At 36.7% G+C, this 6,607-nt stretch overlaps 1 long non-coding RNA gene across 1 annotated transcript; it reads right to left on the reverse strand.

The window, feature by feature from the left end:
- Positions 1-3,817: 3,817 nt before the first annotated feature.
- Positions 3,818-6,130, reverse strand: LOC145224107 (uncharacterized). Its single transcript, XR_013859565.1, has 3 exons — positions 5,842-6,130; positions 5,620-5,729; positions 3,818-5,540 (listed from the first exon to the last, which is right to left on the reverse strand). It is a non-coding gene; the product is annotated as an uncharacterized LOC145224107 (long non-coding RNA).
- Positions 6,131-6,607: the final 477 nt, after the last annotated feature.

Here is a 6,607-nt window from a genome sequence, read left to right on the forward strand (position 1 = left end):
GATTTTCCATTTTGAGAGGGGTTCTTATACTAATATTTTTGCTTAGTGATGTCATCATTTTGTGACGTCATAATTAACTAAAATAATTTTTAGAAAAAGGGTAAATGAATTTATCTGGCTCTCAGGAGTAATATCATAGTAAAAATTACGTTGGTTTAAATTTGTTAGTAAGTATAAAGTTAAGGTTAAGATATACTAGTTGTATTGATTAGTAAAGAGTAAAAATTTACAATATATGCAGTGAATCACTTCATAAGTGTCGTTTTATTATATTTTGCAGTGTGCACAATGCCGAAACAGTTAGCTTTGTTATTGCTTGTTGTGGCGGTTAGCTGCTTTGTTTTGCATTCAGAATGCCACTGGTTCCATAGGCGTCGCCGCTGGGGTCACTATCACCGACGACGTCATTGGTGGGATAAATCCAAAAACACTGAAGGTTTGTAAACTTTGGTCGGTTGTAAAATTATGCCAGAAACAATACGCTTTTTACGATTTTTGTGCCTTTTTTCTGTGCACTTCTTCTCAAAGTGTACAAAACACAGTTTGCAATCTATTATTACCTTAAAATAACTATTTGTAGACTCAAAAATGTAATAAATACTAAACGAAATAATCAAAGTGGAACTGAACAAAATAAAAAAGGCGCTTCTTGCCAAAGTGGAAACAACACTTTGTGTACACAAGTTTTAACTGAGAAAAGTTTTGTTTTTCAGTCTCAGCTTCGGACCAAAGTTCAGACATTACAGAGGACTTGAATGAATTATTGGACATCGATAGCGAATGATTTATTCCGCGTAATAAGTTAAAACAATAAAGGGTTGCCAGAATTACTTTGTGATGATATGAAAGTGTAAGGTATTGGCAATTTGAAGGCTTGAAGACGGGTTGTTTTTAATTTGGTAATAAATAGATTGATTTGTGATGGTTTCACTATTACGCAAAACTGGTGTATAGAGGTCACACAAAAATGTGCCACATTTGTGTAGAAATTTCACATTGGTAAAATGTTTGGGTCTAACTCGGGCTTTAACAAATGAGCTTTGGGCCTGTTTTACATCTCTAATAGGAACGAAATGTAACTATATTACATTGACATTAACAAATCCGGTGGGCCAGGAGCTAGGCAAAGTTTGCATTAAATGCTGGTTTAAGTGTGGTCGTGCTTTACATGCAGCAGAGTTAAAAACGGGCCTGAAATCGTAACCCGAACACGAATAGTTTTTGAGAAGCCCGTTATCAGGCCCGAAAGTTTGATTGACAGGCATTTATATTGAAGCTTTAGGAAAGACCAAGACAACAAACACAATGCGTCGGCACGCTGCACCTTTCCCTTTTACCGATAAATAAAGTTCCATGGAAAGCTTTTGCGTGAAGTCGCAAGTCGCCAAAACCCAAAAATGTTTTTGCGACACAATTTGAAAAACAGCTGCGGGCCACGTGAAATGTAGCAGGCCGCATTTGGCCCGCGGGCCACACTTTGGACACCCCTGCCTTAAAGGATAAAAGTTTTTTTTACCCCTGATGTAGTCAGTTGTAACTTAAATCTTATTTTTAAACTGGAAACGACTTTAACTATTCATTTAAAAAAATGTTTTATTGTAATGTATTTGATCATAAATAGAAAAATCATTACAGCTTCTTCATTAAACTGCGTTTCAATCTAAAACAAACTGCAATGAATCAAATAAGAAAGCTTCATATAGGTATCAAAACGTAATTTTAAGGGTTTTGTATACACCAAAAATAAAAATCATTTTTTGAAGGAACCATATGATGGATAAAAAACAAGCAACCAACAGAAAATGTTCGAAAATTTTAAGGAATGAAGATTGTATTAGCAGTTGCTTTTCAAAGCAGTTATAAGTCATAACTATTGCATTTCAGCAATTCTCGAAAATACCAGATGCTGTTTATATGAAAGGAAATGGCATAAGTCCGCATTCATTCACACATACCAGGGCCGTTTGATTTCCAATAATATTTTAGCCATTAAGTAAAGATAAAATATTCGATTTGATTGTAGCTTCTTTGAAAAACAAATAATAGATTTGATTGTCTTTTAGAAACAGTGGAATTTTTAGAAATATATGAACTGCACTCATAGAAAAAAGAAAGAATTCTCGCCGTATGTTTTTATTTATTTGTTTAAGTTAGTGCCGTTTTCAAAGCTTAGTTGAGAACGGTTTGACAGTAAGAAATGTTACGCAAGCTTATATCGGATTAATTAAGCTAAGCTACGTTAAGATGTATTGATTCTAAATATCGTTTAAACAAAAATAGCCTGGTATGAGTCTAATAAATCGTTTGTGTTGATAGTAGGCTATGCATTTCCTCGGACAGATTTGGAATGAAATAAAGCAGTGTTTCTACACCTGTTTACCCCCAAATGTATTCATGAAATTGCCGTAATTTTGAGGGCGCACCATTGATACGAATAGATAAAATAATAATGAAATTTAAGGGTCGTATAAAGTCAAATAAAGGAACTCTTTCCGTAATCTTTTGATGCGCCTGGCTACCTTTCAGGGCGCACAGTTTGAAACCGTAAAAGAATGTAAAACGTTGTAAATCTTATATAGGGAGATTTAACAGCATTTTTGATGCCCGAAAATACTAATCATAGAAAAAGTGCTGTTAACCGTTTTTACTAAAAGCCCCGAGGTATACGAAACAGCCTAAAAGTTACCTAATGCACAGAAGTAAGCATAAGACATACATGTCGTGGGTGCGAATCCCACCACATGCTAGATTTTTCTAGCCCAGGGGTTGGCAACCTTTTTTGCACTGCGGACCGGTTTTGAAAGTAAAATTTTATCGCGGACCAGTCTTCAAAAAATTACAATTTATAGCAACGAAAACGCCTAAATTAGTTTATCATCCCCGGGATATATGGGCAAAATGCTTCATAGCATTTATCCTGGAAGATTATGCGGCCCGGTAACGAACTCCTCGCGGACCGGTACCGGGCCGCGGACCGGCGGTTGCCGACCACTGTTCTAGCCTACGCTTTGCCATATGGTGGTGAATGCTTGGTGACCGGCTGATTCGGTATAACGGCTTCTATAGGGCTGGCGTACTATGATAGAAGTAGGAATTTCGTCTATTTAACTAGCAGAGTCAACTATGGCCAATGAAAAATTATTTCTATATTATCAGTTCGCACAATGACAAAACAGTTGGCTTTGTTATTGCTTGTGTTGGTGGTATACTGTCTTGTTCTGCAAGCAGAATGCCACTATTATCGGCGCCGCAGATACCATCACTATTATCGTCGTAGATGGGGTTACTATCATTATCACTATCACTGGTATCACCCACACTGCAGGGACCAATCGGAAAGTGGCGAAGGTTTGTTATTACATATGACAGAGGCCTCCAAAGAAAAAATATGGCGGCTGACATTGCCCATTTCAAAGTCAAGGGCAGATTTGATGAATGTGTGTTCTAACACAAGGCAATTTTACAAACATGTGTCCATTTCACCACTTTATTCCTGTTTTAATGCCTGCAAATGCAATTTCAACTCTTTTGTCAATTATCCAAAAGTTTTTAAAAATAGTAAAAAATACTTTTTCAATTCTTTTAAAAAATGAGGCCAAAACGAGTTGTCCTTAAATGGCCTAACACAACGCGATTTCACAAATACATGTGTTTTCACCCCCCAATTGTTTCTGTTTGCGACGTCTTGACTCTTGAGTATGATTTTTGGATTTTATTGTTCATGCAAGACCCCCCCCCCCAAAAAAAAAGAAAATATTGAAAAAATGGATACAACAAACAAGTATCTCGCAAAACTTGTTGTGGCCTATTTGTTGTTCAATTTTCTTTGACCCGAGGCGTGCGATACCTTTGCAGAAACATTATTAACACCAAGCAAAAACACTTTTGTGTGAACCAAATTTATGTTTTTTAGGCGGTCCAGCTGGATCGGAAGACTTGTCCAAACTACTGGATCTGGAAAGCGAGTAATATTTCGCACATAAACAAAACAATAAAAGATTTGTGAAATAAAATTCTTGTGGTCTTTTAAGCGAGGGGTCGAAACAACATTTCCGTATGTTTCAATTTGCTTGCTTTGTAATTTGGGTGTTGATTGACACAAAGGAAGCCATGCATCCTTTCTGTTTTCGAGAGTCCAAGATTTAAAAGCAGCCTAATTCGTATCTCTATCGCCCAACGGTCATAGTAGCAATAAAGTATTTCTTAACCAACTGAGATAAGAAGCAAATTGAAAATGAGTAAATTGTAAACACAAAAAAAGTTGGGTGATTATAATAGCATTATTTTGTTCAACTGTGGACAGTGATAATGTCAAAATATTTTCTGTCTAAGTAACTAATTCAAAAGGATACAAATACGTTTGAAGGTTTTTTGGCAGAGATGAGATGTTAGATTTTCTTGAAATGATACAGAAGCAAAGTTTTTAAACAATCATTTTTAATTTAAAGAAAGCTTCATAGCAATCGGCAATGAAAAAGTGCTTTATTATTTTTCTGGTGTTGGCAGTACTTTTTATGATGTTGGCAAAAGGCTGTCGCCATACAGGGTCAAGCACAAGGTCAAGGTTTCGTTTTACTACCAGTCGTAGACGTCGACGTAGATTGGACCAATCGTCACACATGAGCGAAAGTGCCCAAGGTACCATAGAAGCTCCATACAATGTGCACAGCGGTTAGGGATAAATACTACAGTACATTTAAGTTGATTGTAAATTGAAATAGGTCTAAAGTCACCAAGTTATATATCACCATGCATCCGTTGTCAGAAGTAGTACCTTAATAATTGGTAACTTGTTTTGGAATGAAAATGTCGCAAACTTTTTTCACAGATGAAAGAGATTTAGATTATTTTATGAAAGATCTCAAAATGTTTCTGGCGGAACTGGACAGCGAGGACCAACGCCCTGAAAATGTGAACAAACATATTCAATAAAAGAGTTCGTTTAATGTGCTGCATCTCTTACTTAACCACACCCAGTATAGCACATAGAAAAGTTTTGAAACAATATGCCAAGCTAGGCTAGGGTTGGCTTGCAGTTAAAACCGGATGAGGTGATCATATGGAATAAATTTAGATTGTAATCCAATAGCATGCGATTCATTATGCAGAACAAACATCTTTATTGCAAAAATAAGAGGTAAAGAGATGGCAGTTATTGTGCATAAAGTAGGGCATGGAAATTCCGAATTCGATTTGTTGATTAGGGCATTGTTTAATGTGTTCATATTTGCTTTAAATAAATAACTATAGGCCTATTAATCGGCTTTTTGATTTCAAACATTAAGAAACGTTTACAAGCGGCGGTATAAACGTTCAAAGAGTTTTATTAAATGAACATAGAGGAGTTGGCACTGGTGTAAGTTTCGTAAACTACCGTAGGCCTTTAGGAGGGTATAGGCTAGGCTATACACTTTTTCGGCTGTAAACAAACCACTTTTGTATCTGCAACTGCTCACAGTAGAATGCCAACATTGGCAAAGATGTCGACGTCATCACATTGCTCGTGGGTCATCTCCTTTTACTAACATATAGGCTGCGCTCTGGTAAATGAAAACCACATTAGATAACGTTACCCAAATTGTAGTTTGAAGGTCTCTGTTTTCGCTTATATTTTCAAACCTTTTTTTCAGAAACCAAATGCCTGACAAAACTTTTCATTAATATACATATCCGCCAGTATTGAATTCGGTAACATGCGGCGTTTGTTATGACTGCAAGTTAATGCTCCCCTGAAAAAGACAAATATAGAATGATAAAAAAGTTAACAAATAATTACGGTCAGATAAAAATAATTGACAACAAACTTACAGTATAAAAACAGTATAACGAACACGTACATACCATTGTCTTATAATGCTGTACTGCCAACTGGACATAAATTGCAGGCAACTAACTAAATCCATCCAACAGTTAATGTGGACATACACACATGCTGGGATCAACCCTGAAGCGTTCAAATCCCACTGCAGTAGATTTTTCTAGCCCGTGCCTTGCCTTATGGTAAACTTGGGAGACCGTCTTGATTCGGTGTCACGCCTTCAATGGGCCTGGCGCACTATATGGTAAGTTCATTCAAAATTTAGACAAACAATTTTTTTGACTGTTAACTTTAAAAATAACAAGGAATCTGAAAAACTAAAAACAAAGCACTGGTCAGTTGTTATCAGGGGCGGCTCGTGCGAGTGGGCTGCGGAGCTGCAGCACCCCCAATATTTTTACTTTACATTCCTAAGTTGTTATACAAAACAATCTTTACAGATAGTTTTTATGTTTGATCAGTGTATACTAAGAATAACTTTTGTGGCATTAATCGACATTTTATCAAAATTAATAAAATTTTTGTATTATTTAAAAAAAAAATTAATAATAAGTTATCTATGGCGGAGCTGCAGCTCCAGTTTCGCGACGTTTCATGACGTTTTCAGTTGTGCGCATGCGCACTTGGAAAAGCTACATGCCGGGCGAAATAGGCGCGAGGGGGCTGTGGCTCGCGCAGCCCCTCGCGTGACGTAGCGCTAGTTGTGTTGTCTGCTTCGCGTCAGTGAGCTCCAAAGCCAAACCCGTGTACCGTGTTTTTAGTTCGACAGTGAGTGCAGTTAAATAATTA

The sequence above is a fragment of the Phallusia mammillata genome, chromosome 4, assembly GCF_965637545.1.
Source record: "Phallusia mammillata chromosome 4, kaPhaMamm4.hap1.1, whole genome shotgun sequence".
NCBI lineage: Eukaryota > Metazoa > Chordata > Ascidiacea > Phlebobranchia > Ascidiidae > Phallusia > Phallusia mammillata.